This window comes from Argiope bruennichi, chromosome 1 (assembly GCF_947563725.1).
Source record: "Argiope bruennichi chromosome 1, qqArgBrue1.1, whole genome shotgun sequence".
NCBI lineage: Eukaryota > Metazoa > Arthropoda > Arachnida > Araneae > Araneidae > Argiope > Argiope bruennichi.
In genome coordinates, this window is record NC_079151.1 from 90,995,630 (window position 1) to 91,009,687 (window position 14,058).

Genomic DNA, 14,058 nt, shown 5'->3' on the forward strand with positions numbered 1-14,058 from the left:
TAAGGTTTTACTTTTTTTTTTCTAAAAATAAAATTTATATATTTAATTCAACCTTTTATTGAAAAGAAAACTTACTAATAAAAACGAGGTGTGCTTTCTTAAAGAAATTTTGAATCATTTTAGTCATATCGTAGAGAATTTCTTTATCAGAGTTCATTATATTAATTCATTAAGGCGTTTCATTCTAAATTAGTTTCGGAGCTGAAATTGAAAGTTCTTTTTATGAAACTGTATTAATTCTATTTACAACAATTTTCAAATTTTGCTGCTTATATTAGATTTTTAATAAAGATAAAATATATTGGACAAAGAAAAAGAAATATTGTTCCCTTTTTATTCTAGTTGATAATCTGATTTTCTCTTTTATTATTTAAGGCACATGCTTCTTTTGTTTGATGTTTTATTTTTGCAAGTAAGAAATTCGATAAACAATTTATTATTTATTTTAGGACATACTGGTTGTTTGAAACGTTTAAGATAACAAGAAAATATTTAAAAACAACTAGAATTTAATTATTAAGGAATAGAATAATTTTAAATAAATTTCAATCGCCTATGAATTACGCTATTTTGTAATGCATTTGAGATACATTTTATCTTGTGATTTTATTCTATAAATAATAATAAATTATGGAATGGATTAAAGATAAGAATTTAGAAAATAAAGAATTTAAAGAGGCCCTTTTATTATAGTACTAAAGATTCAAAATTATAGTTGTGAATACAAATATTGAGTATAACAAAATATTAAATAAAAAAATAAATATTGAAAAATATATATTTTAGAAATAAATATAGCAAAATATTAAATTATACAAGATTGATTGTATAATATTATAAAGAAAAGCAATTCATATAACTTCATGAAAAATTTAAATATTCAAATTCTCAATATTTTGAAATTATTTCTATCAGAATCTCAACATTTTATGGTTTTTGTTTTGATAATATTTTGTATAAAAAAAGACTTCCTATTTTGCAAAACAGTAATAAAACGCGTTTAAAAAATTATTTTTGTCGTTCACTGTAAATAAAATATTAGTTTAAAGTTTCAAATACCAAATTATTGCACGATCAAAAATATTCAAACTAAGCGTATTCTATTTTATATTAAGATTTTATCACGGAAAATATGTAATATTTGGAAGGATAATGAGAAATATAGAATTCCGGTGAATATTTGTGTCTATTTTATGTCTTTTCAATCGGAACTCGACGTTTTGAACTTTATCAGTTTGAAAATGTAGTAAAAAAAATGAAGCATTCTCTTAATTTCAATATAAGACAAATACTTTAAATGTTTTTCGATACTATTCATTCTATTATTTTGATAAGTTATCATGTTGAAAAATTTTATTATAGCAACTGTAAATATTTATAAATAATTCTAGAGAAGGATATTTTTTATTCCTTTCGTGGTCGAAAATTCAAAATACAAATATTTTTAATCGAGACTAGTTAAAAAAAATCGATTATGAAGAAAGTGAAACAAAATGGTGCAATAAATGAAGTTTTTATATCAAAAAATATCAGAGGAAGTTTTAAATCGTCGAGTAAAATCTAAACTCGAATGATATGCGCATAAATAATATAAGCTGGAAAATATTTTTTTTCTGTTTATCCTATTAGAAATTCATCTTGTACTTAGAAATTTTTTTGAATATTTAAAAACTTGATGAAAGAAATGTATTACTATCTTGAAATAAATTTCATGAAGAAAATTTTGAAATAAATTTATGTGCATGTACTTAAAAGCGTTGCAAATTATTAATTGTTTTTTTCCCTGCTACAGACTATTTTATAAAAGGTTATAAAATAGTCTGTAGCACTTTGTATATTAGTTATCTAAAGAAAATATAAATATTTTCGTTTGATAAAAAGATGAATGTTAATAACTTTAATTCAATTCATTTAAAATGTCTATTTTGAATTATTGAATTTTAATTACGCGAAGAATGAAAACTCCTTTTTAATTAAGGAGAAAACCCCTCAATTTGCTGTTATCAAGATAAATTCCTGAAATATTAAAATACTATACAATTTACAGTTTGTACGATTAAATATGTATTGTTTTTATTGTTCTTGCATTAATTTTAATAATTAATTATATTCCACGACAAAATCTCTCACGTAACTTGAAGCATATTGCGGAAATATTTGTTAAGCCTTTTAAATAACAAATTCATTAATTGATTGCCTAAAATCATCTTTGATTTTAAGATGCAAAGAAAAATGCATTAATATTTAGTTTTAAACAAACATGCGAATCAAATCACTGGCAACTGAAAAAAAAAGATCCAGAAAGAATATTCTGAAAATAATACAAAAACTTTTCTAATTTAATAACAAAAATAATTTTAAAATCATTGAAAAAAAATGCAACATGAAGCGGGATTATTCACTTAATATATATCGCTTTTGCTTTTTTTTAAACATACTGTTACGAATTTCCTGCGATGTGCTTAGAGTAAATTCAATAAGCAGAATCCTTTTAAAGAAAATAAATAAAGCTATTTATTTAACGAAGACTACAAGAATAACACTGCGCATTCAATAGCTCAGTCACCAGCCTACAGCTTGCTTGCTGTCTAAGGCTCCAATTAGGGATTGCAATACCGGTATGCCGGGATACCGAATACCGGTATTTTGAGCCATTTGTACAATTTTGTAATACCGGTATTCACAAGTTTAAATGCCGGTTTTTCGGTATTTACAAGAAATTTTTAAAATTTTTCCACTATATGTTCAGGTATCGCGAACATAGCAAAATAGTATGCATTTTTGTTTTCATGTCTCCATAACGGGCGAAATTAATTAGCTAATGAACGGCTCAATTAATTGCTTAAATCTAAATTAGCGAAACATGGATTAACCCTGAAAGAAAATATTGTATCCGTAACGACTAATGGAGCAACAATTATGAAAAAAGTTGGAAAGTTTATTGGTGCAAATCAGCAGTTGTGCTATGCTCATGGAATTCAGTTAGGAGTAATAGATGTATTATACCAAAAAAATAAAGAACAGAAGAATCCAAATACTGTGGATATAGAAATTTCAGATTCCAACTTTGAAAAGAGTAAGAGTGAGAGTGATACTGACAATGAAGATAATGACAATGTAATTGTTGAAGAAGATATTGCTAATGAGGATGAAATATTAACCTATCAAGAATTGCTTCCTATAATTTATAAAGATCGAAAAATTGTTAAGTAAGCATGTAAGATATTTAAACGTTCCTCTATAAAAAGGATATTTTACTAAAATATATGCTAACTGAAAATAAAACAGAATATATGTTAATATTAGATTCTAAAACACATTGGAACAGTTTACTCCTAATGATGGAACGATTTTTGAAACTGATAAGTCCAATCAAAAAGCAATAATCGACTTAAACATGTAAATTAATTTTTCAAATAGTGAATTTGACTTAATATCCAGAACTATATCAGCTCTACTGCCAATAAAACTGACTATTGAGGTATTGTGTCGGAGAGATTCTAATTTATTAACAGCTAATACAACACTAAATTTCATGTTGCAGTCACTGAAAGAACAGCACACATCACTATCTGAAGAATTATATATTACATTGAAAAATCGCACAGAAGAAAGGCATACCGAAATAGAAAATGTCTTACGGTATTTACATCATTATAATGATTTTAAAAATGAAAATGAAAAAGAAGAAAAGAAAAGAACCAATTCAAATCTGATTAAGTTTAGAGTAAATTTTCTTAAAATTTTTTACCCACAACCCCATTCACATTCAGAAGAATTCGGTTCAATTATCGAAGATTATGATGTCACTACTGTCGATAGTGAAAAAGAATTGTCTCTTGAACAAAAATTAGAATTAGCAATAAATAAAAAAAATTCAACGAACCAAAATACAATACAGAAATCAGCTATATCCAAAACCATCCGATGAGAAATCGATTTATTAGAAGATGAGGGATTTAGAGGTTAATACTTGGAAAAAGTATATTGCGCATTGCTAACAGTACCACCAACTATCGTAGATGCCGAAAGTGCGTTTTCGACAGCTGGTCATTTTTTCACAAAATTACTTTTCAGGCTTCATGACAGTACAATTGATGCATTATGTTTTTTAAGATCACATTTCAAAAAGTTTTAACAGTACCCCAGACTGTATAGTGATATTTACACTTTTTTGTGATTTAAATAAATAAGATGTTTCTTTACTTTTTTGTGATTATATATTGTTATAATTTATAAGTTACAAATTATTTTTTGTGATACTTACACTCTCTAACAAAACTGGCAAATAAAACAAAGAAGCAACTGTGTTTTCTTTCTTTTTCTAAAATTTCTAATACCGGTATTAAAACCGGTATCAAGATTTAAAAAATACCGAATACCGGTATTGAACTTTTGGTCCGGTATTGCAATCCCTAGCTCCAATACAACTCCTAGCTTGATGGTTGGGTTGACGGGGCGCCTAGCCCCGGCAGGGGCTTATCCCCGGTAAGGAGAGACTTCACAGTGCTTTGCTGTCTATACTTTGCCGTGGCCGTCTTCGACGAAATTTGGAGATGACGAGTGTCAGGACTCATTGTGATTGTCTGATATTAGGGTGAAGGGGGGGGGGATACGCTGCCGTTGGGCTTAGTAAGTTTTTACTGCTCGTGAGCTAGAATTGGCTATTGAGATACAGTATAATTTGAGTTTGAAAAAATAAAAGTTAGGAAGAAAAACTAAGGGGCTGAGATAAATTAAAGTAGTATATTACGGGGTCTTCTAGAGTTTGTAGATGGTTTATATTTAGGGATTTTAGCTATTGCTTCATTTTCATTCTTATCCATGTTTTTAAAGAAGTTAGTGGCTAGATTTTTAATGAATTTTTTAAGAGGGGGATAGTCTAGGCATAAGTACATATTTGTATTGGGCATGTAGTATTTCATATTGCAGAAATTTCTAATTAAGTTATTTTGCTGGCGTTCAATAAGTCTAAGATTAGTCTTGGCAGCATATCCCCACACAGGGCAGGCATAAGTTAATACTGGACGCAAGTAGGCAGAGTAAATAAGCATTTTATTTTGTCTACTCATTTTGGAGTTTCGAGAAATTAAGGGATAAAATTTACGAGTTAGGTCTCGAAACTTTTTAGCTGTGTAAATAAAGTGGGGTTTCCAAGTTAATTTACTATCTAGAATAACACCTAAATATTTGCATTCCTTAGACCACGGGACAGTTTGATTTTTAATTTTAACTGGGGAGAAATTCTTTTTACAGTTATTTTTATTAAAAACTATAGCTTCAGTTTTACTAGCATTTATTTCAATTTTCCATTCGACGAACCAGTCCTCAAGAGATTTAATATGTCGGTTCAAAGCTATGGTAATGAAATTTTGATTTTTGTTTCTAGCTAGTATTGCAGTGTCATCAGCGTACATGCACAACATAGTGTTAAATTGCTTGGGGATATCATTAATAAACAAGGAAAATAAAATTGGCCCTAGTTTAGATCCTTGAGGTACACCTGCAAGAATAGGTTTTACTTCCGAAAATTCATTATTTATCTTGATTTTAAAGGATCTGTAACTGAGGTAAGAAATTATAATTTTGATAAGGTGTGGGGGTATGTTGTAATTAATTAGCTTGTATATAAGACCATCTTGCCAAACTCTGTCAAAAGCTTTCTGAATGTCAAGGAAAACCGCTGCAGTTTTTTGTTTATTTTCAAAACCTTCTTCAATGAATTCTACTGCTCTAATTAATTGGTGGGTTGTAGATAGGTTACGGCGAAATCCAAATTGTTCAGGTGTTAGTATATTATGTTCTTCTAGGTAATTATTTAATCTATTGAGAATTATCTGTTCAGCAATTTTGCTGACAGAAGAGAGTAGGGATATGGGTCTATAACTGCAGGGATCAGTTGGGTTTTTTCCTGGTTTTAATATGGGGATAACTGCAGCTGTTTTCCATGACATGGGAAAATATCCTAATTTGAGAATGCTATGAATTATATTAATTAAAAATTTTAGGTAATTGTCCGGAAGTGTTTTTAACATTTTGTTGTTAATACTGTCAAGGCCAGGGGCTTTTTTGATATTAAGTTTTTTAATATGATCCTTTAATTCATCAGTTGAGGGAGGGGGAATATCAATAAATTTTTGTGGCAATGAGTCGAGAAAGCCTTTGACTGTATTATTTACATTATGTTCTGTGGTGAAATTGCTCAATTCATTAAGTTGAAATTGTTTCTCAAGGCTAGCCGCCAGGCAGTTTGCTTTTTCTTTATCAGTTATTGCAATACTAGCAGGGCCTTTAAGGACCGGAATTTTTTGTTTTTTACTTTTAAAAGTTTTGACAAGTTTCCAGATTGATCCGTCTTCTGTGTTAACACTAATTAATTTGTGTATAAATTCATTGCTTTGAATTTTATTGTTAAGTTTTTCAATTTCCTTATTAATTTGGTTCATTAGTCTCTTGAAGACTGGGTTTCTGGTTTTTTGAAAATTTTTCCTGGCAAAGTTCCTGTCCCTGATTAGGTCTCTAATTTTAGGGTCAATAAAATTTTGACTATTTATAATGGGGGTGGAGGATAGATTTTTTGCATTAATAATTTGCGATTCGAAGATGTTTACAAAATGGTCAAGTTTATCTGGGTTTGTAAATTCATCAATGTTTGGGGTTTCTGATTGACTGAGGGTTAATTTAAAATTATTCCAGTTTGTTTTAAATTTATTAAGATTATTGGGCAGGGAATATTTAAAGAAAAAATTTAATAAGATGGGATTATGGTCAGAGCTAAGTTCAGGTAAGGAGTGAATTTCATATGGGTACAGGAAGTCTTTAATTAAGGTGAGGTCTATTGTATTGGCTGACTGAGGCCCAAATCTAGTGGGGGTGGACGGTGCTATAATGTCTAATCCGGCCTGAAGGGCGAATGATTTTAGGGAATTACCTTTTGGGCAGTTACGCTTACAATCCCAGCTAACGTGGTGAGCGTTAAAGTCTCCGCAAATTATTTGATTAGGTCCTGTTTGCATCAGGTTTTCGATGTCGAAAATAAAATTGGAATTATCTGCACTAGGGGGGATATAAATAGAGATTAAGGTTATTGGATCTTGATTTTTAAAATTTAATTTTACTACATTAGCTTCTACATGTTGTAGTAAAGGTGGGGGGACCTCACTGTGAGGTAAACCATTTTTAATTAAAATTGCAGTACCGCCGCCAATACAACTCCTAATCTTTCGTGCTTGTTTTTATATGCTCTCTGCCGGAAGTGACGTCACTAACAGGAAGTTATGTCATATTAGAAAAATCCAGAACCTTGGAGAGAATTCAAGAAATCAGGATCCCTCTAGAAAATTCTCTCTGTCGCCAAGGTTTCCAACTTCCGTCGCCAAACTTGGCGAAATGTCGCCAAATTTGGCGACAAAAATTAGTTGCCTAAAACATCGCCAATGAGCCAATATCTCGCCAATTTGGCGACTTGCTATTGAAATACAATGGGATACATATAACATTCATTATCATAAGACAAATTACACCAATTTACAGAATTCGTAACATTGCCCCCCTCTCAAGGACTGCACGTCCCGGGCAGTACAATCCTTGAATAGGTAAAAATTATTTACAAGTATATACAATGGTCGACAGTACACAGTTACATACAAGCATATAAGTGGCTCTTTCGATCAGCTAGTTTCGTCCCTAGAGTTACAAAAATAAGGGGCCAGCCGATCACAATGCACTACCCTAGGCCTTGAGTTCTTAGATTTTTGGATACGAATCACAACGTCATTTAGTCTTTTTAGGATTGTATATGGACCGTCCCAATTTGTCTGTAACTTTGGAGAAATTCCTTTTCGTCGAATCGGGTTCCAAAACCAAACCTTGTCACCTTCGTGAAATTCATGTCCTGTAGCTCTCGTGTCGTACCTGGTCTTCATCTTTTCCGTTGCGATGTCGATCCGATTACGGGCGAACTCGTGCACACTTTCTAAACGTTCCTGTAGTTCATGGACATATTCTTCAGGAGAAGAAGGCACATCAGGAGGGCGCCCAAACAGGAGATCACAGGGCAGACGGAGTTCACGACCGAAGAGCATCTGGGAGGGAGTGAATCCAGTGGTTTCATGGACGGCACTTCGATAGGCAAGCAGGAACATAGGAAGCTTCCGATCCCAGTCTTGTTGATTCATGGAAACGTGGATAGAGAGATGGTTTAAGATCGTTCTATTAAATCTCTCAACCATGCCGTCTGACTGGGGATGTAAGGGGGTAGTTTGTGTCTTATCAATCTTAAGAAGGACACAAAGTGCCTTGAATACAGCAGAAGTGAAATTTCTGCCTTGATCAGAGTGCATCTGAAGGGGCGTCCCATAGCGAGAAATCCAGTTCTGCAGTAATACTTCGGCAACTGTTGTAGCTTCTTGATCAGCGATCGGGTAAGCCTCGGGCCACTTGGTAAAATAATCCTTGACAACTAAGATGTATTTGTAGCCATCATTTGAACGTGGGAGAGGCCCTAAGATGTCCAACGCGATTCTTTCAAATGGTGCCCCTACATTATAGCGCCGTAATTTTCCACGGCATCGTGTTTTGGGTCCTTTTCGGGCCCCACATACATCGCAGGACTTGCACCATCTTTCTACGTCATCTCTTACTTTGCACCAGAAAACCGCTCCCGAACCTTTTGGATGGTCTTCAATATTCCAAAATGACCTCCGGTTGGACTACTGTGTAATTGTTCCAACACTTCCGGTATTCTTGATCGTGGGAGTACTAATTGCCATTTTGATGTTTTGCCATCCTCAGACACCCATTTTCTGTATAATACACCATTACGAATATGGAGTGAATCCCAGAGAGCCCAATAGCGTTTGCTATCCGGACGATAGCTGGAGATATCTTGCCAACTGGGTCTAGTGCTAGATGATTCAAGAAGTTCCAAGATAGGTTTTATGTCGGGATCCGTAAGTTGAGCTTCTCTGACTTCTTTATCGCTCCAACTGTCTATTTGTGTCGATACCGAATCCTTTATTTGACGAATGACAGGTGTTATCATGTCATATTTCTTCTCGACTGTAGTGCAGTAAGAACAAGCATTCGAGCATGGTCTTCTTGATAAGGCGTCAGCATTACCATGAAGGGACCCCTTGCGATGTTTGATCTCGAAATCGTACTCTTCAAGTTTCTGAATCCATCTAGCTATCTGGCCTTCGGTGTTCTTAAAATTTAAAAGTCATGTCAGGGACGCATGATCCGTTCGGAGCAGAAACTTCCGACGGTAAAGATAACTATGAAAGTTCTCAACAGCTTTTACAATGGCCAGTAATTCTTTTCTGGTGACGCAGTAATTTCTTTCAGGCTTTGAAAGACACTTGCTCCAGTATGCGATGACATGTTCTTGGCCGTTAATTTCTTGGGATAAAACTGCTCCGACACTTTCATGGCTTGCGTCCGTGTCAAGAATGAATTGCTTTTCGGGATCCGGATAAACTAGAATGGGAGACAATGTTAGAGCCGCCTTCAAGCTATTAAATGCTTCCTCGCATTCGTCTGTCCACAAGAACTTCTGTTTGTTTTGAGTCAGCCTGTGGAGAGGTCTCGCGATTGAAGAAAATCCTTTAACAAATCTTCTGTAATATGTGCACAGACCGAGAAAACTTCTAAGCTCATGCACATTTTTAGGGCGCCTCCAGTCTTTTACAGCTGACACTTTCTGTGGATCAGTTCTAACACCATCAGCAGAAATTATGTGACCCAGATAATTCTTCTCGTGACGGAATAAGTTGCATTTGGAGGGGTTTAGCTTCAATTTGGCCTCTTTAAATTTTTCAAATACTCTCCTTAGGTTGCTGAGGTGTTCCTCGAAACTTTTCCCTACAATGATGATGTCGTCTAAATAAACAAGGCAAGCTTCAGGAGTGAGTCCGTTCAACACTGTCTCCATGAGGCGTTCGAAGGTAGCTGGTGCATTACAGAGACCAAACGGCATGACCTTAAACTGCTAAAGTCCTTGTCCTCCTGTCGTGAATGCTGTCTTTTCACGGTCTTCAGGATGTATCTCTATTTGCCAATAACCGCTTTTCAAATCCAAGGTAGAGAACCACTTGTTTCCGCTAAGAATGTCTAACGTGTCATCGATTCGTGGAAGTGGATAACTGTCCTTTTTTGTGACATCATTGAGCCGTCGATAGTCTACACAAAATCTCGTAGATCCATCTTTCTTTCGGGCTAACACGATGGGAGAAGGCCAGGGACTCGACGAAGGCTCGATGACATCTCGTTCCTGCATGTCCCTTAGTAGATCTTTAACTTCTGTTGTCTTAGCAATTGGTAGTCTTCGGGGATTCTGTTTAATAGGAGAGTGATTCCCAGTTTCAATTCGATGTTGAGCCAATTTCGTTCTCCCGAGGTCACCAGATGTACAGGAAAACAGTTCCTCGTATTCGTCAATAAGCATCCATGCTACACTTTTCTGTTCCTCATTCAATTCAGTGGGCTTCAACAGATTCAGTTCGAGTTCTTTAGAAGGCTTTTTCGACATGATTTCGGGATGTTTCTGTATACAGGTGACTGGAGCACATGTTGCTAATACGTCGCCTTTCCTGATTGTTTTAGGATTACCAGTTAGATTAACAACTCTGACTGGTACAGTTTCCTTCGAAAGATCTACCAGTGCGGAAGCAACCAATACACCTTTTGGAAAATTTTCAGAGTCCGGAAATTCAGTTAGACCATGTCGAAAGTTTTGATTTTTCTCAGCGGCCCCTCTTACAAGCATCTCAATTCGAGCTGGAATAGTAATATCACTTTTACAAGTTATTCGATGACACGGTTCTCTTTCAACAGCTCCTAACTGGAATAACGCTACATCTTCCGAATTTGAGCGTAGCACATTATTCTCAAAGTCAATTACAAAATTATGTTTTGTTAAAAAGTCCAAACCGAGTATAAAAATGTCGGTGATTTCGGTTACAAACACGGTATGGCCATATAACACATTTCCAAACTTAATTGTTATATGCATCTTGCCAATAATGGGGATTTTATCCCCTTTCACGGTCTGAAGGGTAACGCAGGGCGGTGTCCGAAGAATTTTTACGCCAAGTTGTTGTGCTAAATCTTGGCGCAAAATGGTGACATTGGCCCCTGTGTCAACGACCATTCGACACGGAAATCCATTTACATTCGCTTCAATAAACAGTCCATTCTCGCTGCTTGATGAAATTTGTAACACTTCAAAATGGGGCTTTTCATTCTCTGGCAACCTCCGCCCCGAGAGACCGCCACTACCTAGTTTTCCTGAGTATTATTCCTCGACAGGCTCCTAGGCCGTTGATCTTGGCGAGCCTGGCATTGCCTTTGGAGATGGCCTTCTGCTCCACATTTCCAGCAACGGGCGTTGTTTCTTTTAAATTTGCCTGTCTCCTCTCCAGACCTCTGCTTCATCCCCCGGAACTCCTCTAACAGTTGTGTCATAACTTTAAGTAAAGGATCCTCATCTCGTTTCACCTCCGCACCTCTGATAAAGTGACGATCCCTTCTCGATGCTTGTTGTGCCGCTTCAAACTTGATCGCGTAGACTAAAGCGGACTTCAGATCCTTAGTTTCCGCCATTCGTAGTGCCTTTTGTATTTCTACGTCTCTGACGCCATCGACGAAATACTGCACAGCTAAAGTCTCTCTTACTTCAGTAGGACAATCGGAGAAGGCGAGGTGGGACAGCTTTTCAATGTCCGTTGCGAGCTCTTGAAGGGTTTCGTTGGGTTTTTGTTGGCGAGTCTTTAACTGAAGTCGGCTATAATCCTTCAGGCATTTCTCGCCAAAACGCAACTCTAGGGCACTTGAAAGAGCATCAAAATTTAACTGTTCATTATCTGGAATGGTCCTCAGTATATCTGCAGCTTCGGCTCGGAGAGAAGAAGCCAATTGGCGAGCTTTGGTAATTGGATCCCAGCCATTAGCTTCTGCGACAATGGCGAACTGCGTCTTATACACCTGCCAAGATGTTTGTCCGTCATACGGCAGTAATTTCATACAGGGTCTGTTGACAACAGGCATATATCGAGCATTTTGAGATTGATTTACAGCAGCCAATCCAAATTCTTGAGGAGTTTCATAGGACTCTCTTGATTCTTCAGTAACTTGAACTTCCATTTCTTGCTTCAATTTCTCAAATTTCTTTTCCATTTCTTCTAATCTTCCTTCAAATTTCTCTACTTTAGCATTGGCTACCTTCACGGCGTTATTAATTTCCTTCATCTCAGATTTCATTTCTGCCTGTTCTGCTTTCATTTCGACTTGTCCTGCTTTCATTTCTGTTTTCATTTCAACTTGTCCAGCTTTCATTTCTGTCATGAATGACAAAAGTTGCGTTAATTTGTCTTCCAATGCGGATTCTTCCTTCTGCTTTTCTTCCGCAGCTTTCTTACTCTGCTCATTCGTTTCACCAACTTTGTCGGATATACCACCACAACTTTGCTCTCTTTCAAGAGCTTCTCGAAGACGTTCGATCAAGTCATCTTTCAGTCCTGATGTGGGCAAATTCCTCGCCGACAGTTCGTCTTTCAATGCGGCCACAGTGAGTTTCGACAGAGATTCTCGATGAAGATCAGCCATTTTCCTTTATCTTCACTATTCGATCCCACTTCTGACGCCAATTTGTTACGAATTTCCTGCGATGTGCTTAGAGTAAATTCAATAAGCAGAATCCTTTTAAAGAAAATAAATAAAGCTATTTATTTCACGAAGACTACAAGAATAACACTGCGCATTCAATAGCTCAGTCACCAGCCTACAGCTTGCTTGCTGTCTAAGGCTCCAATACAACTCCTAATCTTTCGTGCTTGTTTTTATATGCTCTCTGCCGGAAGTTATGTCATATTAGAAAAATCCAGAACCTTGGAGAGAATTCAAGAAATCAGGATCCCTCTAGAAAATTCTCTCTGTCGCCCAGGTTTCCAACTTCCGTCGCCAAACTTGGCGACATTTCGCCAAGTTTGGCGACAAAAATTAGTTGCCTAAAACATCGCCAATGAGCCAATATCTCGCCAATTTGGCGACTTGCTATTGAAATACAATGGGATACATATAACATTCATTATCATAAGACAAATTACACCAATTTACAGAATTCGTAACAATAGATTGTTTTGTTTAATTGCAATATTATACCTCGAATTAACATGTTTGACAAATAGCAACTTATTTGATAAAAGGGTCTTAATCAGAGAAAGCTCATTAAAAGTTTAATTATATTTTCTTTAAAAATATTCTTTCAAAATTGACTATCTTTATTTTTTTCCGTTATATTTTAAGCTTTGAGAGATCCAGCAGTATTTTTGAATGCAACATTTGTAAATATTTAAATGTTTTATAAACATAATATTTTCCAGTCATTTTTGTAAATGTAAGCAAACGATGAAGATTAAAAAAAAAGAAAAATCAAGAAAAGCGAGATTATCTCTGTAACCTTCATTAACATAAGATATTATATGATATCTTCATGATGTTGTCCGATATTCTGAATGTTGGCCAATATCGCAAAGATATAGAAATAAAGCTGTTGGGCATTTTGTGCTGATAGGGACCACGTATATTTCAGTTCATCATATTCATATATATTTCATTTAAAATGACACAATATTAGTGAGGCAGATATAATTTTTTTACATATTACACCACCATGGTTTATTTTTATAGAGATAATCTTATACCTTTGATAAACTGCACAGCACTTTTATTCTCTTTAAATCACACACACACACACACACACACACACACACACACACACACACACACACACACACACACACACACACACACACACACACACACACACACACACACACACACACACACACACACACACACACACACACACACACACACACACACACACACACACACACACACACACACACACACACACACACACACACACACACACACACACACACACACACACACACACACACACACACACACACACACACACACACACACACACACACACACAAACGATTTTTTTCTTTAAATAAGGCATCAAAAACAAACTTAAAATCACCTATTACA